General features: G+C 44.5%; 1 long non-coding RNA gene across 1 annotated transcript; it reads right to left on the bottom strand.

Annotated features, from left to right (window-relative positions):
• Positions 1-1,849: 1,849 nt before the first annotated feature.
• Positions 1,850-3,932, bottom strand: LOC122217368. The gene is made up of 3 exons (XR_006201435.1): positions 3,645-3,932; positions 3,298-3,544; positions 1,850-2,607 (listed from the first exon to the last, which is right to left on the bottom strand). It is a non-coding gene; the product is annotated as an uncharacterized LOC122217368 (long non-coding RNA).
• Positions 3,933-15,484: the final 11,552 nt, after the last annotated feature.

Consider the following 15,484-nt stretch of genomic DNA (forward strand, 5'->3'; position numbering starts at 1 on the left):
CCTTGGAAACAGAAGATTCCATTTCTACAGTTAGTGTCCTCCCATGTCTCCTTCAGTCTTTAAAAGGGACCAAATTGGGTGGAGTAGGGGCTACCAGCTGGCCTCAGAAGTCAGGCAAATGGGTATGATAGACATTATCTTTTACAATTGACTTTTGCTCTAGCCAATTAATTGGGAGATCTACTAATGCTTTCGCTTCCCTAAAGATTTCAGCAGCCAGAATATTTTGTAGAGAGCCTACTGAGAGCAAAACACTTCCACTGTGTTTTTAACGCAAACATTTTAGAACAGCTTTAGAATTACAGAATTACTATGACAGTGATACAAAGAGTTCCTGTGTACCCTGTACCCAGTGTCCCGTACCATTAACATCTTACATTATATGGTACAGTGCTTGCAATTAACGAACCGATATTGATGTTATTGTTAACTAAAGCAGTACTTGATTCAGATTCCCTCAGTTTGTCCCTACAGTCATTTTTCTGCTCCAGGAGCCCAACCAGGATACCACATTACATGTAGTCACTGTGTGTCTTTAGTCTCCTCTGGTCTGAGTTTCTGAGACTTCCTCTGTTTTTGATGACCTGGACAGTTGTGAAGGGTGTGGATCAGGAATTTTGCACAAGGTCCCTCACTTCGGGTATGTCCTCTGCTTTTCTCACGGTCAGGATGGAGTTGTGTGTGATTGGGATGAGGGGGTCACAGAGGGAAAGTGCCATTCTCCTCATACCGGATCAAGAGTAAATACCATCAATGTGACTTATCACTGTTGACGTTAACATCGATCACCTCGCTCGAGGTGATGTTCATCAGGTGTCTGCAATGCGAAGTTATTCTTTTCAGCTTCCACACTGTACTCTTGGGAAGAAAGTCAGTATACTCAGCTCACACTTAAGGAACAAGGACTTAAATACTCCATCTCTGAGGGCAGAGTATCTAAATAGATTGCTTGGGACTCTTCCGTACAGATTTGTCTCTTCTTCCCCAATTTACTTCTTCAATCATCTACTGCCATCAGTATGGATGCATGGATATTTACTTTATACTTTGGGCTCCCCTCCATTACTACTTTATGTTATTACTCAAATGTGTCCACCATATGCTACTGATTGCTGTTTCGGGGGCTCATTTGACATACCCCCATTATTGCCGTTGATCGTTTACTTGGTTTCCTAACTTTCTAACTTTCTGGCACTTCCTAACTTTCTGGCACTGTAAGGCTCTAGGCTTATTCTGTATGTACTGCCCCAGACTTGGAATCAGCCACTTCTCCGGGGAGCTCTGGTTTCTTTTACTGGATGGTATTAGAAACCAAGATCTAGTAGTAGGCATTCCCATTGCTGCGGGGGAACCATTATTTCCAGGACCTCTCAGCTGACAGAGTATGGAGATATAAGTGTGTGTGCTAACCTGTGTATATGGGTGTCTAGAAATATTTCCATCTGCAACCATCTGTATCTCTGGTAAGCTAAATGTGGGTTCCTATTGATGTATCCAACTCTAATCCGTTACTAGCTGGATCACTGTAGCCTCCTGCTTATCTGTAACCCCCTACTCCAGCAGTGAGAAACCTCGCTCCCAACACATTATTTACTCAATTGTTCAACTGCAGTATACATGGAGAGCACTTCATCTACTGAATTTTACAAAACTGATTAGGTAATTGTGGATGATGAACATGGAAGTAAAAAAAAAAAAAAAAAAAAAAAAGGTGGAAAGTTCTCTCCACTTATCCTAGGTAAGTGGCTTACTTAATGTGACAGAACAGGGACGATCACAAACTTACCGGTCTTATTTGGTCTGATGGGACTGTTATAAAAATTTTAAGGTGCACGGGGGAAGAAGCCAATACTAATAATATTTAATGTGTATTTCTGCTCGTATCACATGGTCAATACTTGGAGGGAAAGTGGTATGCTGGCTCAGTGGTGGCAGGCCACGTGTTTGTAGGCCCCTGCTTCCTTCTCTCCATTTCCGGTCTCTGCATATCTAAATCGTAACCACATCTCAAGGTGCAGATCAAATACCTTCTCTCTCACAAGTGCTCCTCTGAACACCCCTTTCCACTCCCAGGCCCTGACAAAATATGGCTTCTTTCCCTTCCTTACAGTAAGTACGACATTCATCATTCCCAACCGTGTGTTCTCAATTTTTGTCTTAACGTCAGGACCTCAGACTCCTGCCCACGACCATGACCTCAGCTGAACAATTTATGCCGCTTTTATGCTACCTCCTCTGGTCATTTTTTTCCTCAGTGGCCCTGAAGAGCTCTGAGAGCTTCAGCAGGCTCGGCTGTGCCAGCAGTGGGCTCCACGTGACACGCCCAGAGGGATTTCAGAAACGTTGAGCACTTTGCTCCCGCCTGCCTCGAACCTAGGCAGCCTTCTGGAAACGTGCTCTCTGGCTGTGGTGCTCAGCCTGTGTGTCTTCTCTCTCACAAAAGAAAACCAGCAAGTAAGGGGTGGCTTTGGAAATGTCAAAAAGCTGTGAAGAGATGAAAAGCCGAGTGGATGGCTTTTGTCCCTTCTGGTGATCGAATACGCTGTGGGAGCCCGCCCCTCCGGTCCAGGGCTGTGACCTCAGGGCTGTGGTGTTCCTACTTGGTGCCTGCAAAGAAGGGAGAGGAGTTACGAGAGGTGGTCAAGAGCCACTGAATCTGCGGGGCAGAGGAAGCCACTGGTGTGTGTGAAAGGACAGACCTTGCTCTGTGAGCGTGTAGTCTGCTCGTGTCTCCGTGGCTCTAAGGCTGTGTTTCTGCACAAAGCGGTGGGAGTATTTATGACCATCGTCCACAATATGTTTCCTTTTAGCCGTATCTTCAATCTAAAGACAGCTATTGTTTATGCGAACTTTCCATAGAAGTCTAACGAAAAATTTATTTCCTCTGTCTTGATTGTGAGTTTTTTCCTGATCTTAGCCACGTTTTTCTTTCTGTTTCTTATCATTTCTTCCCCCGATCTCCTGCTCCTTCCCTTTCTGCCATCTGTGAGATTTTGACTACAGCTAATTTTTCATTTTAATGTTCTCATTTCTCTCCCCTTTCCCCCTCACACGCTTTTAAAACAAGTCCTTGGTTTTGCTTTCTTGATAACCTTTTCCTTATCTTCCCACAACGGTGTCCCTAGCTATGGCTAACTCATTTAGTAGCTGTACTGTGGGTAGTTTAAAAGCTTGACCAGGGAGTTCTACTAACAAACTACTTGCTATTACTTCCAGATACTCAGGTTAGCTGGAAAAAAAAAAAAAGTCTTGTCCTGGCTTGACATAACACTAAAAGTCTCCCAAGCTCTAGTTTACCTGCAGTGTTGGGGATGGTGTCTGCAGCAGAAGTGTTTGCAATGTTTTCCTCTGGGCGCCAGGGTTCAGAAACCAGGACTGGAGCCCTGTCCTGGGGTGTGGTTTGGGTCAGGGTGAACCGAATGACCACAAAGTCAAGTTCTCACTTTGGGGAGACATGGTGTTGTGTAGTATCTTCCAGATCCACGCTTGAAGGTCTTGCCTCTAGGAATATACACCCTTTAGTTCTCTGTATGTTCCAGTTTTCCTTCAATAAGCACAAATTATTTGAAGGTCAGAACAATGTTTAAGAATATAGTAAAGGGCAGGCCTCATCTGTGTTAATACTTCCTTCCTGGCCACCTCACCTTGGACGGGTGCTAAACTGCAGATTTCTCTTTATAAGAAGGCTTGTTAATTTTTCAAGCTGCAGCTCGATGTGCTTCTCGCTTTCCAGAGCAAAAATGTTCTCCTGGTCTCACTAAAGTGCAATCCAAAATTTCTCCATTACAAGGTAAAGTTAAGAGGGGAAAAAACTAGGATTAAAGGGAAGGGTTGTTTGGGCACCGAGTAGAAGCCATACTGAAGGGGAGACAAAGGAACCCTGCGTAGCCATTATAAGCTGGAGGCTCGGTTTGCTCTCCTTACTCGTTACTTTAGAACTTAAACGTTCTTCCCAAATGATTTGTCACAATGAACTCATTCTTCCTCAGAACCTAAGTGGGAATCTTGAGATCGTTCTTACTGTGCCTGGAAATCCAGTGACTGTCAATGTGTGTACTGCTTGATTAAGCTGTATCATAATTTGTAGTAAATCTATGTAAGTCATAGACTTTAAAAAATACTACCCCCCACCGAAGGCTGTCCATTAAAGGGGATGCATTCTCAAATTTAGGGCCCATTGTTGTAGACTATTTTTGTTTTGTTGTGATAGACTGGGTTTTGCAAAGCTAGCTGAATGAATGAAGTTTAAATTTAGTAGTGCCCTGAATACTGCTTCTCTAAATTCAGAAATTAGTAACACACCGTTTGAGGAAGGAACCTAACTCAGAAGAAAGGTTAAACACAAATACACCTGCATGTACTGTAATATCATTTGAATGTCAATTTTGATACAGCAGGTATTTCAAGCAGCAAATGTTCATTGCTTTCATCTTGGCGGCGCGGCATCCCAGGGGGTTCTAGAAGCACAAAGTGAAAGACATGATCATCGTCTTCTAGGAGGTTCAGAACCCAAGGTCACCCTTACACCTGGAGAAGCAGCAATGCAACCAGGTTGCACGATGTTCGCAATAGCATGAGAGAGCATACCCACCCGGAGCAGCTCCGGGTTCCAGAACCACCCCTCCTGCTCACCAGCTGTGGGGTTCGGCAGCCGGCTTCACTCATCTGACCTCTGAGGTCCAGCATTATGGTCTGCTAGAAAAATGGGGACAGATTCTGCCTTCTCCCCTCACAATGGCGTCTGTGAGGATTACGATTCCATGAGACCCAGGAAAACCACACACAGTGGACAAGGAACAAACCCAGTGCCGTGTTATCATGCAGGTTCAGAGGAGACTGCGCCCTGCTGTTGTACTATTCTGGCAGACAGGTTCTTATTTTTGTTTTCAAGTTTGTTTATTTTGGGAGAGAGAGAGAGAGAGAGAGAGAGAGAAGGAAAGAGAGAGGGAGGGAGAGAGCACAAGCAGGGGTAGGGTAGAGAGAAAGGGAGAGAAGGAGAATCCCAAGCAGGTTCGAGGAGCCCAATGTGGGGCTCGAACCCATGAACCATGAGATCATGACCCAAGCCAAAGTCAAAAGATGGATGCCTAACCAACTGAGCCACCCAGGTAACCCTGGCAGACGGATTCTCACAATCAGGATTTAAGCTGGACCTTTAATGAATGTAAGGACAGAGTGGCCTGAAGAGTATTCAAGGCATGTTAAAAGCAGGAGTGGCAAAGATACATTTGCAAGACAGTATATGTAATTCATCTGCCTTTAGACTTCATGTTTATTATCATGAATGCTATGAGTGTATGTGGGGGAAGGGGAACTAACATTACATATAAATTTTCAAACATGATTTGGCTACAGAACATTAAAACCCATCACGGGAAGGTGCCACAGTGGACGTTTGTCATGTGCTATTCTTTATGCCTGTGTTTACAGATGGGGCCACCACATATCTTTGCTTCCAATTATGGTCTCAAGTCTACCTTTGCACAGGAAGCCCTGTCTTGGCCCCTCCAGTCATTTGAACACTCTTGCGTTCTTTGCTTTTCTTCCCTTTCCCATGTACACACTGTGTGCCCCCAGCTGGATTATAATGGCCCTGAAGTTGGGAAGGTCTTTTGATCATGCCACCTCCCAGAGCCTGGCAGGATGGCGTGTCTGTGCCGGTGCAATGGTGTGATGCCAAAAGACCATTCCTCCTCCTCAGTGCCGACGTGGTCACTGCTTCTGACGGTCAAACCCACTTGCAGATCTATTGGTAGGTTTCAAAGTATCATTCACAAATAATACACTTGCGCTCGGGTAGAGAAAAAGTCAAATGTATTTTTAAGACTTCTGAAGAACCCGTCATTTTGTGCTGAGTTACCATTATCCTAGTCCTTAATGTAAAGATGCCATGATCTTTTGTTTGATGTGAAATGGTTCAATACCAAATTCTGTTCTGAACCCAGAATACAAGTCTGTTACTCCCCTACTTCAGTCCTTCCGTTGGCCAAAATTAGTTGAATCAGATCCAACTCTTTCCTAGGGCTTGTGAGGTGCCTCCTGACCTGGTCCCCACCTTTCCCTCCCATTCCCACCTGCCAGTGTCCCAGCCAGAACCTTTCGTTGGGCTCCTTGCGGCCTCCAGATCATTTCTGAGCCTCTTCTGCCCCCACCACCCCATCATGGCACCCACTCACTACTCAATCTTCAGGTTTCACTGATCTGGACTGCAAGAAGCTTGCCTGCCTTGCAGACCCTGGCACTCTTCTATGGGTCCCCCTGGCTCCGACACTTCCTTCTCAGGGTCAGGGGTTATTTCTTGTCCCTGGGTAGGTTTTCCTGTGATGGAGACTCTGAGATGAAGATCTGTATTGGAGGGAATGCCCTTGGGCTCAGGCCCCATGAGAAAAGAAGGGAGAGAAACGAGCTGGCCAACGAGAGGTTGGGCTGTGTCAATTCTCTTCAGCTGAAGTCCACCAGGAACATACCTGAAGTTCCACAGATCGAGTCCATCACTCACTGCAGAGAGCGAGACGCACACTGTGGGGAACCACGGGCCCCTCAGTACGAGTGTTAGAAAGAAGCTCAGGTAGCATTTGGGCTTCAGGTAGGTGGGGTGGGAGAAGACCGAAGGTCCTCTCTAGATTGGACGCTGCCAGTGCAATCTAGAAAACAAAATGGCAGCCTGTCTGTGATGGGTGTCTCCATAAATCTTACCCCTGGCGAGGGAAGAGTAGGATGAGGACAAGGTTGTAACTGGTAATCGAGTAGCAGCCACTCATTCCGGCCAAGAAGGGGTGACGGGAAAATCTGTTACTGTTTGAGTGGCACAGTGACCATCTTTATGCTTAAGTGAAACTCTGGAGAGGGCTTGCATCATCTTGTTCGATTTTATTCTGTGAAGTTGTTTATTTCCAACAGGAGAATAACGTGGCCCAGCTGTGAGCGCCGGGCCGGCTCCGGTTATGAATGCCTGGTCTTTTCTCCTTTCGCAGCTGTGACACGGTTCCAGCCAGTCCCTGGGCGGACCCCCGAGGAAGCTCCCAACCTGGGTGACCCTGCAGAGTGGTCTGGTCTCCTGACGCTCCCACGGCTGTCGGCCACTGGAGGCAGGCCGCCCCGGGAGGGCAGGGTGCCGGGGCGGAGTGGGCTTTCCAGCTCAGGCAATTCTGGAGGAGAGCCCATCTGTGGCCTGAGTGACAGCACCGCCCCGGCAGCAGAGTCCCTCGTTCGCAGGGCGAGCAGGAGGCACAGCACAGCAGCCACTCCACCTCCTGGCGTCACTCTTCCTGTGATAGTGAGCTCTGGGACGACCAGGACTGAGGCTCTCTTGGTCTTCCTTGCACCTGCACAGAGAGTCTAACACGGCGCCTGGCCCATACTCAGTCCTCCGTGAATATGTGTCAGATAAATCAACGAGCTGCTCGTCACGAGGTCCTCATCTTCCACTTGACCAAATGTTCTGCTCCTGGTCTTTGAGTGTAACATTTTCTTTCCAATCGACAGCTTATTTCCTGTGGACTATCAGTCACCATCCAGAACGTCCAGAGCAACTGTTCTCAGCAGTGAATGGGTGGCATCAATTAGGTTCCTGGAGAAACTCTCTCAAAGGATCCCTGCTGGGCCCCCAAGGAGACCCTATCCACTCAGGATTGTGATTCACTCAAGTCCAGCGTGGTGCCCAGGTATGGGTATTTTGAAAAAACTCCCTAAGACTGAGTCTGTTTCCCTTGTAACCTGCCCTTCCCCAGCCCCCCAAAAAGAAGTCTTCAAGTTTTGTGGTAACTTCTAAAAATGGCCATTAGGAATCAGGGAATTTTTTTTCTACCTTCTTCCCCTCAGACATAGTTCTAAAAAGCCAAACATGAAGTTACATCACTGCCAAGCTGAAGAGCATTCTATTGAGATACCTTATATAACTAACATTTTCCAAAGACATAAAATATGATTGAAAAAATTCCTTCTTACAATTACAAGAATCCTATTTAAACTGAAAGCCTCATCCTTGGGTCTTCCAAGGACTCTCTGGAGATACAAAGATTTCCACTACATACAAATAACATGCCAGCCCATGGCACATCCTCTCCACCAACACAGATCCCCTGGAGCCACTGCTTCTGGATTCAGTGTCACATTCACCATTATGAATGCCTCTTTAGAGGAGAAAGCCATTCCCAAGCCTGCCCCTTGGCAACATAGGAAGCAGGTGAATTTGTCTTAAGCCACTTTTCTGTTTCCTGTCCATCAGTGTCTTACAGCCTTGTCTCTCATACTCAGGAAGAAAGCCAATACCTATCTAGAAAACTTCTCCTTTCCAAAAGCATTTATATTATAAAAGAAAGTACAATGGGAGGATGCTGGTGATCACGACCTTCTATGTAATCTCACAATAGCCTGCTTATGTGTCTTTCTGCCCCATCAGTCTGTAAGGAGCTTCTTACTGGTGGGGAGTAGAAGGGGGTGGGAGCTCTGTCTCTTAGTCCTCTTTGCAATTTCTGTGCTGAAGCAGACGCATGTTTATGAATGAATGAGTGAATGAACGAACAAGCGAATGCATGCCTAGGAGTAGTAGGGGGGATGTAAGCATTTGCATGACCTTGACAAAGTCTCATATCCATCATGGTCACCTGGCACTCAGTTGTTGTTTTGATTCAAACCTTAAATAGCTAAATGAAGAGCCTATGAAATAGAGGTTCATTCTTTCAAGAAGCTTCTAAGCGAAATCTTAGAGCTTGGTATTGATACATTCTTTGGGGGGGGGGCACAGTTATCAGTAATTTTTTAAACAACTGAAATTTGAAAAAGGATTTGGATAGAACATATTTGTATCTTTAAAAAATAACTTGAGTAAAATTAGAATTAGGCTTATACCACAAATCTATCCAGAACCATCTCTAGTCCTGCCATTGAACTACAGACCCCTGTACCATCTTGCTGCTGTATTGTACGTGGCTGAGAGGCCCCATCACACATATGTGCACTCACACGTACATGCAGTAAATACAGGTGCAGTGTTAGACCAAATGCGCGAAGAACTGGGGAGCTATTCGTACGTGGGGAATAGATAAACACTTGGAATGTCTGGTCTGTTTGTTATGCCTCGTTGATATTAACATTTATTCTTATTTTTTTTGATTAAAGGCTAATATATGTTTGTTATCCTGAAAATTACAGGAGAGCAGAAAAAGAAGCAAAGAAGAATCAAGCATTGGGGCACCTGGGTGGGTCAATGGGTTAAGCGTCCAACTCTTAACTTCAGCTCAGGTCATGATCTCAGGGTCATGGAATCAAGCCCCATCCTGAGCTCCATGCTCAGCGTGGAGCCTGCTTAAGATTCTCAATCTCTCTCTCTCTCTCTCTCTCTCTCTCTCCCCTCCCCCACTTGCTTGTACGTACTCTGTTTCTCAAAAAAAAAGTTAAGCAGCATATCACCCAAAGATGATCACAAGTATTATTTTTATATACTGCATTTCCTTTTAACATTTTATATATTTTTTTTTTTAAAAAGCAAAATGGGAACTGTACAATCCAAACTCCTTTGTAACTTGCCTTTTTCCCACAGTCATCGTGAAGGTTTGTCACGACTCCCATTTTCTTCTTCCACGTCGCTCCGAATGTCTACGTGATGGTTCTTTCCTTGAATCATTTTCCTTCTGTTCCTCATTGTTGGACATTTCTTTAAACACTTTCCTGATGTTGAATTTTTAGGCTGCAGCGAATATCCGTGAAGAAATCTGAATGTTTCCTGGAATTAAAATACCTAGGTCAAAAGCTGTTATGTATGCTTAAGGCTTTTAAAATATATTGTCGAATTTCCCTTCACTATTTGCCATGCCCATTTATACTCCCGCCTGCGGTTACCATAGAATTTATTCCCTAACACATTTAAAGGTCACTTTCATTTGGTACCTTTGCAACTGTATCCATTCCTCTACTACTCGCATTCAAGGGCTGGGTTCCAGGGTGTAATCTGGGAAATTATCCTGCCTATTGATGGAGTCTTTAGCAGCTAAGGGTATCACACATCTCCTAATTAAGTTTTAATAAAACAGTATGATGAGAAAGGATATTGTGACCTTTTCAACTCCACAAGTATACCATGGAAAGGGGATTAGTCATTTCTCATCATAAATATTTTGAGAGAAACTATTTTGCTTATATATCTCTTTCATCTGGACGGCCAGGAACAGTATATTCAAATTCATAATTGTTTCCACGTTCCCGTTCTCAAGCACCCAAGCACAATGCCAGTGAGATTCCGTCTCAGCTAGGTAGGGAAACATTTACAATACAACCCAGATATTTTCATCCTATTTGTATGGGTGGAATGAAAGCATTTCTAATTCCCACGAGGATGCAACCTCTCGCATAAGATGTTTTTCATTTTAGCCCAGAGTGAAAGCTGCATAGAAACCTCTTGACAGTATTCTCTCTGAGTAACATTAGATTCCCAAGATGCAACAGGTTTCCAGATTTATTATTCTCCTATAATGAAGAAACTCAAGGATCCTTAAACGTGGAGGAGCTTTTTATTTGACATCTTTCTTTCAAGGTAACAGCTTTGCTGCAGTTGGTTTTAGTATGCACCTGCTTATTAGTGGTAGCTTTTTGGGAAAATGCGGTTATCAAAAAAAGGATGATATAGAGTGGAGAGCAGCTGCTCCAAATCACAAACTATTCATAAATAGCTTTCTCCCCACTGGAGTGAGGCCCTCTATTCTCAACTTGTAACAGTCAGCAGAAAATTAAAACCCCATAGGATGATAAATACTTTAAAAAATATTTCTCCCTGGTGTTTCAAAGGTTGTCTTGTAACGCAGTGCACTTTCACTGAACCAGAAATTGTCTGTAATAAAAGAATATTGGGGGGAAATGTTTAGATTCCCATTGAATTCTAGAACTCAGAAGGAGTGTTCTGTTTTTCACTGTTAAAGGTTAAATAGCTGGGTATATGTCATAAGTTTCAGTAAAAGGAGACCTGTGGTCCTGTGCCCCCAATAAACAGTTACAGTTTTTAACTAAAACCTGGAAACCTTTTTCTTCCTAATTTAAAATAATCGTCACATGGGGCGCCTGGGTGGCTCAGTCGGTTAAGCGTCCGACTTTGGCTCAGGTCATGATCTCATGGTTCGTGAGTTCGAGCTCCGCGTCGGGCTCTGTGCTGACAGCTCGGAGCCTGGAGCCTTCTTCAGATTCTGTGTCTCCCTCTCTCTCTCTCTGCTCCTCTCCTGCTTGTGCTTTGTCCGTCTGTCTCTCTCTCTCTCAAGAATAAAATAAAATAAGCATCACATGAATTTCTTGGCGATAAGCAAATGACTGCTTTTTAAAAAATTCTGTATTTCATTTTTTAACATCAGTCAAAAGAAAAGACTAGCTTCTTTTAGCTGCCTCTCAACTTAAAACCATCTTTTCTATCCATGCAGGGAGCAAATGTGATTGTTCCTAGTAATTATGCTGATGTCTTTCCTGGTTATTAATCATCTGTTTATACATTGACCGTTCTCTTGCAGCTTTCTTCCTTGTAAAAGGAAATTGAGGCATCACAGAAATAATTTCAGAATCTTCCCAAGACCTGTTGAGTGGATGTGAACTCCAAACGAACCATGCTAGGAAAGCCATTGTCAGTTCCGGACTACGGTTTTCTACTTGAACCAAATGGTTTCCGCTAGAGGTTAACTGAATGTTTGTCTTTCCTGTAGGTGATGCTTTTAAAACTATTAGTAATTATCAATATCTGCAGAAGAGAATCTCAGTTATAAACGGCTCCACTAAGTGTAGAAAATGAGACTTTGTTCTTCGCCCAGCTGACTGATGTCTCAAAAGTCCTTGAAATTGTATCTATTCTTTCCAGTGTATGTGCAAAACAAAGAATGCGAGCTTGTTTTCCACGGTCTGCATCTTCCCTGGAACAGATGGAGCTTGTGCTTATCTGGGTGGGAGAGTCTTAAGGACTCCCACCTTGACATTGCAATGAAAACTTTCCCTCAAATCTCTAAATTCTCTCATTTGGCACAATAAATATAGAAAAGCCTGCTGTTCCCTTTGGTAGGCTTCTAGAGTGCCCCCATGTTAGATTACTATCCAGAAATCATCTCTTCTCTGGTGCAGCAGAAGGCAGATGATGAGTCCCAGATGTTTCTGCAGGACTGTCATTCCCAGACATAATAGATTACATCAGGGAAACCAACAAGAAAGACCTATGTACTTTCTGGTTCTTTCTCTTTTGCTCTTTTTTCCTCCTTCCTTCCTTTCTCGCTTTCCTCCCTCCCTCCCTCCCTTCTCCTTCTCTCTTTCTTCTTCTTTCTCTCCCCCCACCCCTCTCATACACACTCATCTTTTTCTTTCTTTTCTAAGGGATTCAGAAGGTTTGAGCGTTGACTAATGACCTCACTTTACAGAATAAATTGCCCCATATTGCAGTCACCATACCTGGCACTGAGGGCTCCAGATGTTGGTTAGTTGGAGATACTCTAGATGTGGCAAACTCGGACATTATGTACAAGTGTGGAGTGGACCGTGGGATGAACAACATCTTGGGGCAATGGTCCTTTGGCCATTTTGTAGCTTTCCTCAAGGCGGAGACTCCTGCAATTCTATTTTGGTGCTAAGAGTTGTGGTTGATCCCTTCCTATTTGCTTTATCCCTTGTTGCCTTAAAATCATAGGGACAGCTAACAGAGCTCCTCACAAAATTCCAGAAAGTCATCAGCTGCCTTAGGGAAAGTAAACTTTTTTTTCTTTCCTGTTTTTTTTTTTTTTTTTCAAATGATTATTTTTGAGAGAGAGCGGGGGAGGGGCAGAGAGAGAGGGACCCAGAGGATTGGAAGAAGGCTCTGCACTGACATCAGCCAGCCCAATGCAGAGCTCAAATTCAGGAACTGATGCTCAACCGACTGAGCCACCCAGGTGCCCTGGGAAAGTGAACTTAATAATAATCGAACCTCCCTAGCTTCTTAAAAAAATTAAAAATAGAACTACCCTGTGACCCAGCAATTGCACTATTAGGTATTTATCCAAGGGATACAAGTATTCTGTTTCGAAGGGGCACATGCACCCCAATGTTTATAGCAGCACTATTGACAACAGCCAAAGTATGGAAAGAGCCCAAATGACCATCGATGGATGAATGGATAAAGATGTGGTATATATATCGGATTATATATCGGATTCCACAGGCCTCATGGGAGAACATGGACGGGATTAGAGATGAACTAGAGGACCTTCTTGTGGCTACAGAGTTTAGAAAATTCTTTTCTATCTAACTGCAAAGCTGTCTCTTTTATTGCTCTTAAGCTTCAGCCACCTGGGATGTGCTGGAATTGATCTTTCTCGAGGCATTTCCCAAACTAGATAGAGAACAGAGGGGAAAGCAAATCCCTTGCTAGAGTGCCTCCCGGTTGCTCCCGCTGGAGTAGACTTGCCTCACAATCTTATAAATCTATACACACAACGCAACGTGCCTCTTTTGCGGTTTCCCATCTAACCGTGGGAGTCGATGGTGACTGGAGACCCATTCACACTCGTATTTGGAGGAGTCATGCTCTGAGGGAGAAGTGGGGGACATATCAGGATTCTCCTCGTCCCTCCCTTTCAGCTGGCCCACCTGTGCTCACAACTTCATCATAGGCAGTTGGGCAGAAGGTAAATTGAGACTTTCCACTCCCTTTCTTGCTGATGAAAGTAAGCAGCATTTCGGAGCGTGGAAAAATTGAGCCCTGTTCCTTGTTCCATTCCCCCCACCCACGCTCCCTTACCGCACCTGCATGCACAGAAAGTATGAAGAGCCTGAGCTCAGTACTGGTAGATAGACAGCTTACGTAACTTGCCACTTGCAATTATTTTGATCACTCTATGGGGATAGAATAAGGTGGTTGGCATCCTCTCCTTTTCAAGAAGAGGAAATCTGTACTTGGAGGTCACTTGTATTGTCCAAAGTCATATGGCTAATAAACAGCAAGGGTTGGGAATCAAATGTCAGCCAGTCTTACCCCAAAGCCTTGATCTCTCAGTGATGCCACACTGTTTCACGTACTTTTAGATCAACAGAAAGCTGCTCACTCTGAATTCTATTTATATGACTGAATCAGTTATAAAGATCACGATTCCACTGTCTTTGGTACATAGCATGCCAAAGCAGATTCACAAAGGGGCAAAATGGAACGTGGTCACAGACTAACCACAGTGTTTCTTACGGAAGACAGACTCCAGAGCAAAATAATACAAACCATGCTGAATGTCTACGAAGCCAAGCCCTAAGAAAGTTTTTAAAAAAAAAAAAATTTTTTTTAATGCTTACGTATCTTTGAGAGAGGGAGAGATAGAGTGTGAGCAGGGGAGGGGCAGAGAGAGAAGGAGATATAGAACCCGAAGCAGGCTCCAGGCTCGGACCTATCAGCACACAGCCTGAGGCAGGGCTCGAACCCATGAACCATGAGATCATGACCTGAGCCAAAGTCAGATGCTTAACCAACCAAGCCAGGCACCCCAAGAAAGCTTCTTTTTAAAACGATATTTACTTTTTTGCCCGTTTATAAAAATAACACATACTCATTGAAAAATACCTAGGAAAATATACGGAAGAAAATAAAAACCACCCATAAAATTAACATTATGATATACATAGTTTTATCAACATTTTTTATTTTTATTTTTTTTTGGGACAGAGAGAGACAGAGCATGAACGGGGGAGGTGCAGAGAGAGATGGAGACACAGAATTGGAAACAGGCTCCAGGCTCCGAGCCATCAGCTCAGAGCCTGACGCGGGGCTCGAACTCACAGACCGCGAGATCGTGACCTGGCTGAAGTCGGACGCTTAACCGACTGCGCCACCCAGGCGCCCCCATAGTTTTAATTTTACCACTGCATATAATCATATTTAGTGAAATCAGCCTAAAACTATACACAGTTGTGGGTTTGTTTGTTTTGTTTGTTTTTAACCTTGGGATTATCTCTGACCATATGGCCACCGTCAGCCCCTCCATGGATCGATGTGGGGCCTTACTCCAGGCCAGTTCTTCTTATAGGCCAAGTGCTGCCCGCTGGGATGGTTTCCTTTCCCCAGTGTTCAGGGCTACCCCTAAAGAGGACCATAATCACTGCGATAGTCCATCGTGGGGATATGGTTCAGGGCCATCTAAATCCGGCCTGAATTTAGTCAGGCGGTCATGGGGAATCTGCCATGAAGCACTGGGTACAGGTGAGGTTGCCAAGGTACACATGCTGGGCACAAGTGACTTGGCCGGTGGGCTTTATTTGTGCCTTCAGGAACTGTTCGGTAGGGGCCCGTGTAGACCAATAAATCATTTTTCTGTAATAGTTGCGCACTTGTTGGAATTTCCAATTTTATGGCCCAGTGGGTCAGATAACACCCAGTTCACGAATGGCACGTATCCGGTATCCGGTCACCTGGTGTCCCATGGTCAGTTGTCTCCTCCAGAGCCCAGTGACAAGCCGGGGGTTGCTACTCTCAAAAAGAGAAGAATTATTTGTTGGAGACCTGGCTTTG

This window comes from Panthera leo, chromosome B1 (genome assembly GCF_018350215.1).
Source record: "Panthera leo isolate Ple1 chromosome B1, P.leo_Ple1_pat1.1, whole genome shotgun sequence".
NCBI classification, from domain to species: Eukaryota; Metazoa; Chordata; class Mammalia; order Carnivora; family Felidae; genus Panthera; species Panthera leo.